The 16017-nt window shown below is 35.2% G+C and overlaps 1 protein-coding gene across 3 annotated transcripts in view; it reads left to right on the plus strand.

Moving 5' to 3' along the window:
- Positions 1–16017, plus strand: part of LOC135087602 (zinc finger protein chinmo) — a 115601-nt gene that overhangs the window by 26756 nt on the left and 72828 nt on the right. The window contains exon 1 of one of the 3 annotated variants that reach the window (XM_063982334.1): positions 15882–15966. The exons of the other annotated variants lie outside the window; for them this stretch is intronic. The gene's annotated coding sequence lies outside the window, so the exon portion shown is untranslated. Of the gene's footprint in view, positions 1–15881; positions 15967–16017 lie in introns of those variants that run through there. 3 annotated transcript variants of the gene reach the window in all.

Raw genomic sequence — 16017 nt, forward strand, 5'->3', positions numbered from 1 at the left:
AATGTACTAACTAGACTCTTCATTATGATTCGGCACATTATATACTACACAGTACATAACCCAAATAATGCCAGGGGTGTTATAATATCACGAACACGTGTATCTTATATACTGCGGGTGACAGTTGACGACGGAATATTATATTTTCGTTGTATTTTTCTGTGTTACCAGGTTTGCAATATTATATGAGCTGTAAAGGGATATGTGGGGATTTATTTTACATTATATTCTGTATCCTGTTACGTTGATAAATAAATAATATATAGAAGATGTAAACGGTTTGTAAGTGAGAGATTAGGGTTTTATTTCTTTATGTGTTTAGTGGGTGCTTAAGGGCTTAGAAAAGCCTCATGGATAAATAATCTGAGGTTTTTTTATTGAACTCGAACTTATATACTCGTGATTTTTAAATATAATTTACCTACCACCAATTTGGACTAGGACTCAGCCGCCTTTTGTTTAATACGATTTACCTAATTATAAAATTAATTTTAGATAACCTATAAATATTTATTCTCACATTTATTTCTAGCAAGTTGATAATAAATATGGATGAATTTTGATGGCATTAAGGTTTTTTGACTAAATGCCAACGTAGACGTGAACAAATAAGCACGTAAACAAAAATTTAAAAAATAATGATATTTCTTATCCAACTCCGAACTGGTTTTCGGATATTTCCTCATCTCGACAGCTTCAGCTGCGGAGCCATGACCGTGAACGTTGATTCGAGCGACTTACGTAACTATGCGCTCATCTATCTTAGCCCACGCCATTGTCACCTTTACACCACTCACATAAGCGCCAAATTGGCGCGCACAAAAGTTTTCCTCTCGCTACGCCGTCGCATTTTCTCTTATGTACTTTTCACAAGATCCCTTTATCATTAAATTAACTATGTTTAGAAACATTGTGTAGGTAAGTTAATAGGAAGTGTTTTGTGTAATCTTATGCAACCTTAGCTGGGTGACGTAACCGAGCGAGTTCATGGCCGCACAAGTTCAAAAACGCCTCAAGACAATAAGAGAACACACATGTTCGTTTTTTATATGCCTCTTGGCGAGTCTCAATATGCAATATATGTAGTTTTAGAACGTATGCGCACAGTCGAAGCTAAAACAGTAACACCCGTATTCACAAACGATGCTTGCTGAAGTGAAGCAGAAAATCGAACGCACAGCGTTGAATTGGGCTTTGTGATTGGTTCGCGTGTGACCCTGTGCGTCCACGCGGAGTGTGAGACCTCATAGTAATGTTTGTAAATACGGGCGTTAATTCATTTCAGAATTGAATTCATTTCAACGAAGGATATCACTGTTTAAGAAATCCCTCATTGCTTGTAGCGATGCGTAGGAGGGATTGGGTTCCCCGTATCCATTGAAGTATATTTTATATTGATTTATTAAAAAATATTCATATAAACGATTTGGTTAACAACAAGGACGATGCCAATAGTTAACATTGTCGCGCGTCTAAAGTTCTTCCAACTTTGTATTCGTAGAAGTTTTTTTCCATTCAAAGGTCCAGTTAATCTGAAATCGATGATGACAAAATCAATGAAAAATATACATAGGTATTTATTAATATTCACGACGATGGTCATGTACTTGCATAGTAACATACATAATAATATCTTACATGAACAAAGGTACATAAGGTAAACCATTGTCCTAAAGTTTTTTATTACGAAAAATGTAGGATTTTTTTACAAACCTTCGTAATTTTTAACGTTCAAAAGTTTATCTCTCTAGAATCTGTATATTTCTCCAACTTATCTGTTTAGTAGACTTCGTTCTTTCTACAGGATATTAGAAACTATCGCGAAACGAAACAAAAATCCGACTCAGAATCTTGTTTGCTTTTCCTAGAAACCATAATAGTGCGATAGAGGCCCCTTGTTAAAAGTTTGCGGTCGAAGCTTTTGATTTATGTTGCACTCTGATTTTGTTCTTGTAAGAATTGAAATCACTGCTTGTATTTGATTAAGGTTTTTCGATTACTTGTGTACTTTTTGACAAAAAACCTATGACTACACAAAAAGAGAGCAGAAGGCTTAATTAATAACCACTGTTATTCGTCAATAAAACTTCATTTGTATAAAAAACCTACATACTTACCTGACAAACCATGTCACCTCAGTCCATTTCGTCCAACGTTCACTGAAACGTAGAGTGAAAAAAATGTGTAGTTTTACAGCAGTGATGTAGAGTCAGCTCTTAGTAAGGTAAAAAAAATAATATGAATCGTGTTGTTTTCTAACTAATGCTATGTAGGAAATTAATCTAAATTGTTTATTACACTCAACAAAAGCTAACTTGTTTCTTATACCCTGGACATTATTCAGTACAAACAATAGCACATCAAGCTTGACACTGTGGCACCTTAGTTGTAAAAGGTTGCACTTTGCAACAAAAATGTGTCTGGTGTTATCTTGTATAGTATCGTTTCCACTGACTTGACTTGCAAAGTGGAAGAGGTGCGAAAAGCTTAACTTTAACTATAAAATACACTGTAAACATTATAGCACGCAAATGATTACTGAAAAACGTTTACACCAACCAAGAACATGTTATGCTAGTTGTGACGCGATGTTTTTCATTTTCGAAAACTACGACGTTATCATAATTATGTAGAATCATGATTCGCGTCATATTTATTTTCAGATTTTCAGGTGCATAGTACAGTACAATTCTATTTATCTTTAAAATTACGTATTTTTAAAGGCCAGTTATTTGGCTGGGTTGCATCATATTAAATTAACTATAAAAACGTCAAAAGTCATTCAAACTCGACACTGGTTATAGTTACTGTTACCTTACTTAATAACGCTTTCTACCTAATAAAGGTTTTCGATTTCTGACGAGTTTACCTGCTAGATGACTCTACCCGAGATTTCAGTTTATGACAGATAAGTTCCTGATAGTCTATAGGTGAAATAGGTTCTATTTTCTGTTTGTCTACGAGCAAAACCTTTGTCAGATCAGTGTTTGACAGCTGCCTTTAACATTTTCGTAGTTACCGATCCTTCCAACCTTGGCGGCCGCAGGGCTCGGTCAGGGTTACACAAACCGCTGGTTATTGATTTAATTAATTTTGCGAACCTCTGTTATTCCAGCTCCCAATCGTCCGCCATACTTCACGGGCACGTTTAATTACTAAACGAATTTTGTAAAAATTACCAGACTTCCTCAGCTACGTTTTTCATTTATATAATTTTTGGATAATCAAGTTTGTAACGACGACTCTTTGTTACGGGGTCTATAAAGAATTTTTATTCATTGTTTTAAAAAGTAAAACATTAATAACTAGATAATTACATGACTAATCAGCGGTATTTTACTCTTTTGTGCCTTTTAGGCTGTGCCGCAATATAAAAATTACTTTCTTTGATAATATATCGTATTCAACATCGATATAAATGATGTGACTATATTTTGTACAAAATGCAACATATTTTTCATAGATAATTTCCGCGATAGGTTATCTTTTATAATTCATTGGGTTTTTCTAATTCACATGAGTTTTAATCTTTACTTTACTACTAATATGTAATTGGAATGAATGAATAAATGATGATAGAGCTGATTTCGTAGTTATCATATTAATAACTTTTGCATGAAGCGATAAAAATACATATAACTTTGGGTATTGTTTATTTAGACAAGTTGTATGAATTTAGTGTGATTTTACTAAGCACAGCTATTATACCTACGCAATAAATTCGATCGAATTTTAATTTTAAACTCTACATAACTAATAAATGAAATGATAGAAAGACAATGAACATTAGGTATAAACGTTTGATTAATTTCGTTAGGTACAGTTTCTAGCTTTAATTATTAAAAAACTGTTTCTATGACAAAGGCTCTACAATCAAGCTACAGCTGCAAGCGCTGACGACAAAAAATCGTTTGAATTTAGAACTTCTTTTTTTTTGCACGCTCGCTAACCGCCGCGGCCAACCCTGTTTCTAGTATCTATCGACTACGATCGGCGTGCAACTAACCAGCCGAGGCCGCCCACATTTGATCAGTGCAAATTTCGTCCGCTGGGATCAGTGGCCGCTCTCAGGGCCACCGTATCTCAATTTTTGCCTGTTAATTATAAAAATAATGCGTTATATAACTCGCTGCACGCCTCTCGCTCGCGCCAACGCACAACCGCATACACCCGTCCCACTCCAACCTGCTACGACGCACACAACAACGATATCTAGAAAAATACATCCGTGAAATTTGGCTATGCGTTTTTCGTGTGTGAGTGAATGACGTTATCGCACAATGCGATTACAGGGCCGCATTGTAAAGTTTCCGCTGACGCACATCTGCAGCGCGCAGTGTTTTGTTTTTGGGGAATAGTTACGCGCAGTCATTTATTTTTGGAACCTATTTACACTTTTAACAATAACTCTTGTGTGTTTAAAAATGTAAAGTACCTACGCGAATAATTTATTCAGCTACTTTACATTTTTCGAATGTATTATTTAAAGTTATTTTTGAAGGAAGTAGGTATCTGTAAATGACTCTTATGAATAAAGACACGTTATTTCCATTTGACTGTTTCAGGTGCCAATTTTACTTACCCGAAAAGCTTCTAAAATTTAAAGGGAATTGCGTTTTGAAAAACTACGTTTTTACTGGTTACTTTGAATAATTGCTAAGCAATCCTTCATTTCATCAACGGTGTTTTAGATTTTATTTTACATAAAAAATGAAAATAAATGGTATACTTGGACTGGCTTTTCTTTATTTATTTTTTTATATTAAAAAGGGAAGGTTTCCCCTACAAAATTTGATTGAAAAATCGAAACTCGCCCCAAATTCGTCACTGTGCTTACACGTGCCGGCGCTAGGCCCGGGATGCGATCTTTAGCAGTCATTGTGCTTGCACCGCGCATTTGCGCGCCCCTCCCCGCCCCGCGGCTTATTTTGAACGCATAGATAAGCGCACGGGTTGACAAGATCACGGCTACGTTTTATTTTGGTTTGGGCACTAATTGGGTAGGTACCTATGCGATTATATTATGTATTTACCGTTATTTGATGAATTACTAGTAATTTGGGATGTATTTGTAATTAATTCCACCAGCCCCCTTCCTTCATCGGGGAACCAGACGTAGGTTAGCGTACCATATCCCTATGTTGTTGACATTCCATCAGCTCGCACTAAGCGTTTCGATGACTCTTTTATAATGCGAACGGGACTGGAATTTGTTGCCTGCTGCTGTTTTTCCCGAAGACTATAATCCGGGCTTTTCAAGGCGAGAGTGAATAAGCACTTACAGGGCAGATATGTACCATCCTAGACTGCATCTCACTTATTCACCAGGTGCGATTGCGGTCAAATACCTGCCTTGTCTAGCATAAAAAAAAAATTTCGTCTCCTTTGCATGAGCATTCCCCTCCCTATTATACTACAGGCAAATGAATGTGCACCCCTTTAGGCAAGCTAAAATAATTAATTAGAAGCAGGTTCACCACAATAGTCCAGCGGTCGACCGGGGTCTATACCTTATATATCGCACCTTCCTATCATAGGAAGGTGCGATATATAAGGTATAGATAGGAATCCTATGGTATATTGTCATGCTTTTGTGCTTAAATTGTATATTTGCATGCTCATGGGTTTGTGCTTAAATTGCATTTTTGCATTGCATGCACTGAAGATTTAAGACGTATGCATTACAGTCTACAGACGACTTAGACTACGCGCAGACCATCGATTTTTCGTCGGCCGATAGTTTAGTCGGGTAGTTCATCAGTATGGGCAATTGGGCATGTATGGAAGTGCGCATATTACGCCGATTTGATTTGGCCGATTCTTCATACAATTTAAAATCAGGCACAACTATCGGTCAACTAAAAATCGGTGGTCTGCGCCTAGTCTTATTGTCAATTTGTCTCAAAGTCGGTTCGTGACACTTTTTATTTTAATTTCCATACTTTGAAGGCAATCTCTATTGGTGAATAATTACCCAGAAAAAAATTGAAAAATGTGTAATTTTTTCCTTATCCAGTTAATTGCTTGTCACTTTCTGTCTTTTTACTTTGCAGGAAGAAATATCAATTTTTCAGTGTTATATGGCCGTTTTAGTTTATGAAATAAGAAGGTAAAAGATTACGTCCTCCAGGCTTATATTTATATCTACCCTTCTTTATAATATTAGTGTAGGCAGATAAACTGCCTTTATAAAGCTAAATTTATATTAAGAAGATTATCCTACACGTGTATAGTTGGAGCGATTCCCGATTGAGATTTACTTAAATCCTTTAAACATCCAAAATTGTAGGCATATTTTCAACTAGCTAGTCTCTATGTTTAGATTTGGACTGACATCAAGTATGTCTAAAATGTATTTGTTACTTTTTTCTATCAGAAACTGAGCACAATACGTTTCAAACGCGACATTAAATATGTGTACTACATTAAAGTACTTACAGCTTGATGTTTAGGCTGTGTAAAGCTTGTCACAGGCAGACTGAGCTCGCGGCGTCGTATGTTCGGGTGGGCTTTTTTGAGTGTTCCGATTTTTATGACACCAAAATAAAATAATAGAAAAAATAAAAATAAGAATTACAAACGTAAAAGAATATATTCATATTTTTTTAAATTTTGTAATGTATTTTTATCTTAAACGCTTGAAATTAACTCGTTACTTTCCCTAGCAATACCGCATAAATCCTTGGGCACAGCTAGTCCAAAATAAATATTTAGATCAAATAACTGTGTAATTCCAAAGTAGGGCTCTCCCCAAGGCATTTACTTTTCGAACATCATCCGTATCATAGACAAACAGAGTCAGTGCCTAGTTAATACTGTTCAAATTACAAACGATATTGTTTGTGGCACCCGGGCCGCCCTGTAAAGTTTGCCCAGGCCTGATAGCTCGCTGTCAAACTAATATCCGACCTAACAATGGATTCTGAACATTTCTTTGTTTGTCTCAGGATAATTCCGGTCGGTATTATTTTACATTGACTATTGGGTGGTACTGTGTAGGCTTGAGTCAAACTGATACGGTAAGTAATATAATGCCGTGATTCTAAGTGTACGAGTCAACTCGCACATTTTTATTATAATTAATTTATTGTTAACTTGCATTTTATTCATGCACTTTGGCCAGCTACGCCTGACCTACATTTGGGACTTTGTTAGTTCTAACATTTTTATCATCAGTGCAATAAAGCATTCGGCAGCTAAAACACGTCTTCCAATAAATCCCATCAGCGGTTGATACGGCGTAGTTGTCTGACATCTTGACATCAGTCTTACTTTGACACCACATCTTACACTAAGGGGGCTCGATTAAGAAAGGCTCGTTAAGTCTGACTCCAATTTGTTATAGTCTACAATAAGGGCTATACATAATGTTCTACGTTAAACAAATAAACAAACTTGCGATTATCTGTTACTGAAGCTTGTAAGCTTTAAAAATAGGCAATGTGATGCAAAACAATATAACTTTAATTTTAATTTTTTTATGACATTTTTAATTAAAGTGAATGTAACAACTGTAGTTGAGATAACTAATGTTTTGCGGAATGAGTTAAGTGACAACAGGTACACTTTTCGATTGACCTTTATGTAGAGATCGTTACGACGCATTTTCGGACAACTAAACCATTAAGGGCTCTTTCAAATTAGACGTTTTGAGACGTTCGTTTTTCGTCCGTTTGTAAGACCGCATTTGAAAGAGCTCTAATAATTCGACATTTCCAATGATTTTCCTGTTACTGACGTAAAGTCACACTAATTTCACAAATCATATGCCTTACGGTAGTTTAGGTACCTGACATTTACGCTAAATGTTGTTAAAGAAACAGTTGCATTTTATCCCATTGTTGATGGACCATTATTCGAATCGTGCGCACAAAGGGAGATCGGCGTAATCGCCACTTGTGACATACATCCCACACTTCTGTGTCTATACGGCATCTGCCCTTAATCTTTTGAAGCGCATTTGAAAGAATTTAATAATGAAACTAGATTGTAAAGGTAATTCAATGACGATTTGTCCCGAAAATACTTTCGGGAAAATTTTTTTCAAGAAGAAAGTTTCCATTGAACGTTATTTCAGTTATGCAAACTCGCACAACAAGAAAAGCATTATGAGATTACGATACAGGTATAAAAAATACAATATAAGAATCATATTATACAACAAATTTTAATTGTCAATTGTCAAACTTTTCGAATGATTGACGAAAAAAATGCATTAAGATAGTACCTACTTACATAGGCCAACTGAAATAAAGAGAAACAGTAGGTCAAATCAAATTCATAAAGATATAATGGTTATGTGATTTATGTAATACCAGGCCTGTTCATCTCCGCGAGTTTACATCGAAAACAAAACACGCACGATTGCCCCCTACAAGAGTACTATTCGACAAGGCCTCACATACGAGCGAACATTGACTCACGCACGCGTATTCTTGTGTATGATGGAAAAAAATAAAGAAAATGGTGTACTAAATACTGTGCAGTATTTAACTGCCTAAATAATAATAAAAACACAGAATGTACTTTTTTAAGTTGCCTGAAGACACTGAGAGGTAAATAAGTAGTTAATATTATTCATGATAATTCATGCTAAATCATGTATTTCCTCCGCCATTTTCTGCAGATTGGCACCTCACGTCACATCATTTTACCGAAGTCAGCCCTATAGCTTCGGCGCAGTACCGATCACTGACGTTTGTCAACAAAACTTCTGACAAACTTGCTTGACTCTTGAGACAAGCTAAATTACACCACATTGTTAATGACATTGAGCATACATTTTTTTAAATACCTTCGCGAAGTAAAACTTCTGTACGTAGTACTTATTATTATTCTGTGGTAATACATTCAAATATGTTCATGTTAATACCTATAAAAATAAATAATCTTTCAATAGCACCAAAAACTGAATTACATTACATTGCATCGGCTGAGTGGGTCACACTTGTGTCCCCATTATAGATGGATTCATAGATAACCGAATGTAGAGCGTCTGTAAGTGCAGTAGTGATGTGTAGTGTCGCAAGGAATCGACAGTCTTCGATATGTAATCAATAAATCGATAAGGTAATTGAGCTAAGTTTTTCTATAATATTATTATACTGAAATCTTTATACCGTTTTATTACAGTGTTTTCATGAAAATTGGAAAACGCAAATTTTCACCGATTTCTTGAAATCAGATTGGTCGAAATTTTTATGTCGGACTAATTTCGTTGTGTACTGTGTATGTGAATAATATTCATGAAATGGGTAATGAATGTCGATTTTTCGTTTCTGTAATGAATAATACTGTACAATTACATAACTGATAGACATAAAAAGACACATTTGGATAAGTAGGTAGTATAAGTAAGGGCTGATTTTTCAATCGTCGGATAACTTTTAACTGAAGAATAAGTTTGGCACATTGACAGTTTCAGTATGGGAAATATGTCAAAATGACAAGTTTATTCTTCATTTAAAAGTTATCTGACGATTGAAAAATCAGCCTTAAGTCTTCTGACTACATTTAAACGTCTACGGAAACGTCAATAGGAATTAAGACAAATACTCGTGCACATCACTCAAGCAGGATTCGACCCCTCACCCACAGCCAGCGTTGTAGTCCGGTTCGCGTTTAAATATCAATAATAAATTAACTGAGTCGATGCTCGGCACATCACTTTATAGGTCGGACCAAATACATAACTAAAAATCCGCTCGGCCCGGCCCACTTTTTACTGGACTATTTTGAGCCTCGGATGATTCGCAGATGCATTCTTTGTTGGAATTATCACTGATTTATCGTTCAAAATGTACTGGATAACTGTAACAACCCACAGCGATGTAAAAATAGTGCAATACCTTCTGGCGCAGTCGGGTAAAAAAAATGATTTTCATGTTTGTTTCAGAGTTCATTCATTGACTACGTCGTAATTTTGTGAATGGTTTCAATATTGCTGATATCTTTCAGTAGATAGCTTGAGGTTTGAATTAATAACCTTCTAGATTTAAATATAATTGAGCGCAGTTTTAACGAAATGACTAATAAATTAGGCACGAAATCGCTTCTACCTTCAGCCTGATCATCTCTTTTCATCAGTGACATTCGTGCCAAGAGCTTCTTCGTTGTGAATGTCAAAAAATCCAACCATATTGTGGACTATGACTAGGGTAACCATTTTTATCAATGAACAATTTAAACAATGTTTTTCCCCAAAACTGTACGAACCTAAACAAAGGCGGCGACTAGTTCAGAAACGGGGTCAGTGTTGCCAGCAACAAGCGATGCAGCTGCCGAAATAGATGTCGATAAATAGGTCGAACGATGCGACGCAACTAGTTTCGATACATTTCGCCATTTTTTTAGGGCGTCGCGCGACTCGCTTAGTTATTTATAGAAAAATATCGAAAAGTTTAATTGAATAAAAAAACTAGTTTTCAACTTGATACTCCGTGAGAATACCGGGTGGCAGTTAGTCATTTATTTTGCGAAAATGTGTGTAGGCGTGTTCATCAAAATTAAAAAGTTGAACAATGAAATTAGATATAGACGATGAAGATATTGATATTTGAAGGGCACGAAAATGTTAATGTTATGAACTGTATTTTTTATGCTGAATTAAGTAGGTATTCTTATTCTTATTCTATTCATCTTATCTTTATCTTAAAGGCCGGCAACGCACCTGTAACGCCCCTGGGTCTGCGGGTGTCTATGGGCGACGGTAATCACTTACCATCAGGTGATCCGTCTGCTCGTTTGCCTCCTATCACATAAAAAAAAAAAAAATTCAATTCGATTCTTTTCTTTCTGAAGAGCTGGTTCTTTAATTTGTTTTCTTGAAGATAAACATGTATTCAACTTTAGCCGCATAAAGCTGCTAGATCCTATTTAAAATAAATTAAATTCTACACAGCCCTGTATCTGATATAAAATTAATCAAACGAAAATTAGGATAGCCGCCTATCTATTCAGAATTCGCTTCTGCCTGACCGGTTTTATTTATTATGTAAAGTGCGTTCTGTCAATGCAAATGGTCGTTATGCGTTAAACACAAAAGCGAGATGGAAATATACCGAAACCGGTTGTTGGAGCGAGAGGGGTGTACACGGATTCTTTTGAAAGTAGGCATAGTAGTTTGGAATCAGGAAATAGGCATATCTGCACCAAACTAGAACTACACGACCTTGTTGGCATGTGTGTCTACATGACATTTTAAGTTTAAATAAATTTGCCTAAATATTTATATTTTAATTAAATAGCAGAGAATAAACGGGTATTAATAGAAATTATTAGCTAGGAGTAAATTCAGAAACGAGAAAAAAATATTATAAATGAATCAATATTTAATGGACAAGAATGCGTGGACTCTACTTTTTTAGCTCAGACTTCGTTTCTAAATTATTTTGCTTGTAATAAAGTTATTTATTTCTTTCTTTTTTTACGGCGGACAAAGTTTTTTGTGGAATATGTGGGCTCGATGTGGTAATAGGACAAGCTATATTGGGGACTCTACTTTACTTTTTATATAAGTGTCCTGAAAAGAGTCTATATTTAAATGATATAAATATTGTTAATATACCAAGTCTTTACCTTTAAAATACATAGGCTCTATTTATAGACGATTTCCAAGTTTATAATTTAATCTTCACTGTATTTTTTGTACGTAACATTTGGAACAGATTATCCGCTTATGAAAACTTTTTTACTAAGCTATTCTCGTGCAGTTTATTATATTATAATATGTACTATGAAATATCCATCTAATAGCCTTTTTGGCGATGATTAACTTATTTCTAATCTAATGTAATAAACAGACACAGTCAGTTTTTCTGATTGAAAAATCACGAAAAAGTGAAATAAGTGAATTTTTCGAGTGTTTTTTTTTGCATGATGCCTATAATTAGTGTGGTTTTAGCAAATCTTACATAACAAATTAATCAATAGGAACGCGACCCAAATGTCAAAATGTCAGGGTCAACTATTCGTGAATGCTGTTGGTTTTTACGCGTGTAATAATAATGTATTTCGGCACGGACTTTTCATGCAACCTGTCTGCTTTTTTAACATGAAATGTGCGTAAAAATATTTGTAATTTAAATGACGAGTTAATAGGAAAAATAACGTTAATTTGCATAGAATTAACTTAAGAAATGTGGAATTAACATGAATATAAACTTTTCAAAATGAACGACGGTTTTATAAGACGAATGGCGAAGGCTTCATTCATGTGCGTAATATTTCCATTTTATACGTCATTATCGAGTGCGAACGACTCTTAAAAAGTAAACAAAGTTATGAGAAATTTCACCTAATTAACTAGCCCTAAATTAAGCTTAGTGTACATGACGGTTAGCGAGATGAAACATAATGTTTAAGAATATTATGTACTTACACTTACGTTCACTTTGTATGTACCTGAATTCTCCAACTCATTAACTAATTATAATTTGATGTAAAAATTAAACAAAAGAATTGGATTTCATTATCACTGATCTTCAGTATAATTATTTACCGTCTTACATAACTTATTCGCGCACAATTAAACTATCTGATCAAAGATGAATAAAATAATTTGCGAACCGGTAATTAGCTAATGTCTTTATCAATTTCAGCCTTCTGAAATATTAAGGCTGGGTTGTACCATCTTACTTTAACTTTGACAAACGTCAAAAATCTGTCAAACTCTATACAAAAAACACCGGTTATCGTTATCATCATCATCATCATTTCAGCCATAGGACGTCCACTGCTGAACATAGGCCTCCCCTAATGCTTTTCACGTTGATCGATTGGTAGCGGCCTGCATCCAGCGCTTCCTTGCTACCTTTACGATGGCGTCGGTCCACCTTGTATCTTATAGTTACAGTCTTATAGTTATAGCTTATTGTTATCGTTATAGTTACGTTCAACGTTAGGTGGTGCAACTCGGCCTAAGTAATAGCACATTTCTGAAAGTTTATTAAACAGGGAGTTCTTTCACTAGTGATGCGTAACGGATCGATAAGTCGGTAAACATTAATTGACACTTCTACGAAGTTTATGTCAGACGTTTCCCGTGTTTTTACCAATATCTAGGTTTTCTCATATACCAGATCGGATCCTTCGAAGAATGCTTAACATTTCTTCTCGTTAAGGTATTGAATATCAAAACATTACTTCTTATTACAAAAATATTTGAATTGGGATATGTATTTCCTCCTTTCAATTACCTAGACTAGGCGTACGTTATCTATAACTAAGTAGGTAGTAGGTTTCAGAAATAAATTAGGTATACGCATATAAACAACAAACAAAAACACAAAGAAAAGTCGAGTTCATATTCAAATTGTAGGCAAATACGATAGTTTATAACAAACCATAATAAAATGGTTTCAAGGACGACTCACTTTGAAATCGAAATCAGGTACCTACATGCTACGCCAATTTGTTGAAAAAAAAAAAAACTTAAATATTTATTACACTATAGTTTGTTAAATTAATGAGTAAAACACAAAAATAGACCTAATTTATACCACCAGTCTATTTTCGGGCAGACTATCGTATCGATAAACTTTTTTAAATGAATTGTCAACATTACGCAGCAAAATAAGTTAAAATTCTTGTAGGAATGTGTTTTGGTTACCCAAAGGCGAAACTCCGAAACTTATTTGAATTTTAAAGTCTTATAAAAATAAATTTAAATACAGATACTAATAGATCCAGGATACAATGTATTGCCTTGAACTCGAGAGGGCCGACAAGAACTCAAGGTAGAGTTTGCATGATTTGGAATTGGTAATTTTACAAAATTTTGTACATTCATAATCTTTTGTTAATTCAGTGACAGTGACAATGTTGAGGGTTATTCACGTACAAAAAACAAAATTTAAGGGTAATTCAGATTTTGTTCTGAAATACATTACATAAAATCCTTATAAATTAAATAGAAAAAGAATTTAAAATATCGTATGTATTTCGAAAGTAGTGATGTGTATATTTATAGGTCCTAAATCAACAAAAGCACCATGCGCGCTTCGTAACCCCAACGTAGGGTTATTCCGTATTCGTCCCACGACAACTCAACCCACTTATTATTTTTTCCTTACTCAACCCAATTTTGTTCCTCACTCTACCCACAACAAATTTTTAATTTTATGTTCCTTATTCACCCCAAAAACATTCCTAGCTCAATCCATTTTAAAACCATTTAAAAAATATAAGATTTTTATGGACGGTCAGAATAAAAATATGTTATTTTTTAGAAATTTAAGCTCAGTTAACTTTTGTGTTAAGATCGTTCTATTAAATAAAACTGCAGGAGTTCTGTTACAATAATATATTTGAAAAACGTTATTCACAAAAGGAAACAAATCAAATAATGACTAATTAGAGTCTACTATAAATGCACTATAAATCTACTATAAATCAAACGACTTTGATTTTTTATTAAATCAGTATAACCAAGCTATGGCGTATAATTTTTTTCCCAGACACTTGTTCATGAATGTACAAATATTTCAAATATGTAATACAATGTATTTTATGTTTTTTTTCAAGCGGTATGAGTTGACAAAAGAAAAATAATAAAAATATTAATGTGGACAGCTAATCCCGCGGTATAAGTTTTGAGCCTCTTAATTTGTTAATGTATTTACCTTAAAATAAAATAAAATCTTTGATATATTTTAGTTAATCAACATACCTACTCATAACTAATTTTTTTTCATGTAGGTGATGTTTTTTATTTAATTATAAATAAATGTACATACTAGTATGTATTTATCATTATTAAATTTCTGAAAAAACAGTAAATGTTGTTTTGCTATCCATACTTATTATTTTTGGTATATTTACTTTGGGTTGAGTAAGGAATGCATTTGGGTAGAATAACGAAATTATGTAATGGGTTGAGCTAGGAATACTAATTTGGGATGAGTGAAGAAATGGGTTGAGTTGTCATGGGTCGAATACGGAATAACCCGTAACGTACGACACGACGACGATTCGTTCGATTGGCTTTCGATTCATAGGATAGTGCCAGGGTCTGGACCAAGTGTTGCCCAGAATCAACCCATAGTGCATTTTGTTCCTCAGGCCTATACTAATGTTTTTTTTTTTGTATTTATTTTCGTGATAGTTATTTTTTTTAATAATTTTGTACTCCATGTTTTCAAAACGGACTAAAAATAGTTTTTTAGATTCGATTTTGTAAAAAAAAATTCATTTAGCGGGTGAAATTTTAAAAATTATATTACGCATGTTTCAGAGTTGGATATGACCAGAAATTATCCTTGATTTCTAATACTTTTAGCAATCGTGAAAACAAATTGCATGCATTGAAATTTTCAAAACTTTAATTTGTTCAAATTCTAAGTTCAAAGCAAGATCTCAAGAAATTGACATAAATAATTTTTTCGAGACGCCGATATGAGCAGAGACAAACTTAATAACAAAGTGACGTCTACTCCAGCCGATTCCGCGAATTAGAACAACGAAAATCCGCCCAAATACGAAGAAAACCCGCGCACCAAAACAAAGAACAAAAACTTTCGTGAAGGCAGAACGGGCCAGCAATTACCTAAACTGAACCCATAGTCTTACCGATACAGGTGGATTGATCGGACAAACAGTGGAATTTATAAAACCGTTACGCAATGCATTTTTTAGGGTCGCGAGGTAGTCAGCGCTTTTCAGAAATTACAGCGGGTGGGGTGGTGGTGCGAGCGGTGGCGGGATATGACGTTCGATTTAAAGGGTAGGCGCGGGGTGGAGAGGGGTGGGGCGTCGCTGCAGGCCGGCTGTTGACGGGCGCCCGGCGCAGGCGTACTGCCGCCGCCGGCGCCCGCCGCCGCCCGATTTCCGTGCCGATGACAGTTGGCCCGGACTTACTTCCTCGTACTCGCGTGTCCGCGGCTCCGCAGGGCCCGACTCCTAGTTCCTGGCCTGGCCGGCCCGCGCTGATCTCCACGTCGCGCCCGATGGCAGATTGACGTTCCACACGTAAGTACATCTCCCGCCGGCTGCAGTTTCTGTGCCGCGCCACTGTTGAAC

This window comes from Ostrinia nubilalis, chromosome 3, assembly GCF_963855985.1.
Source record: "Ostrinia nubilalis chromosome 3, ilOstNubi1.1, whole genome shotgun sequence".
Lineage (NCBI taxonomy): Eukaryota > Metazoa > Arthropoda > Insecta > Lepidoptera > Crambidae > Ostrinia > Ostrinia nubilalis.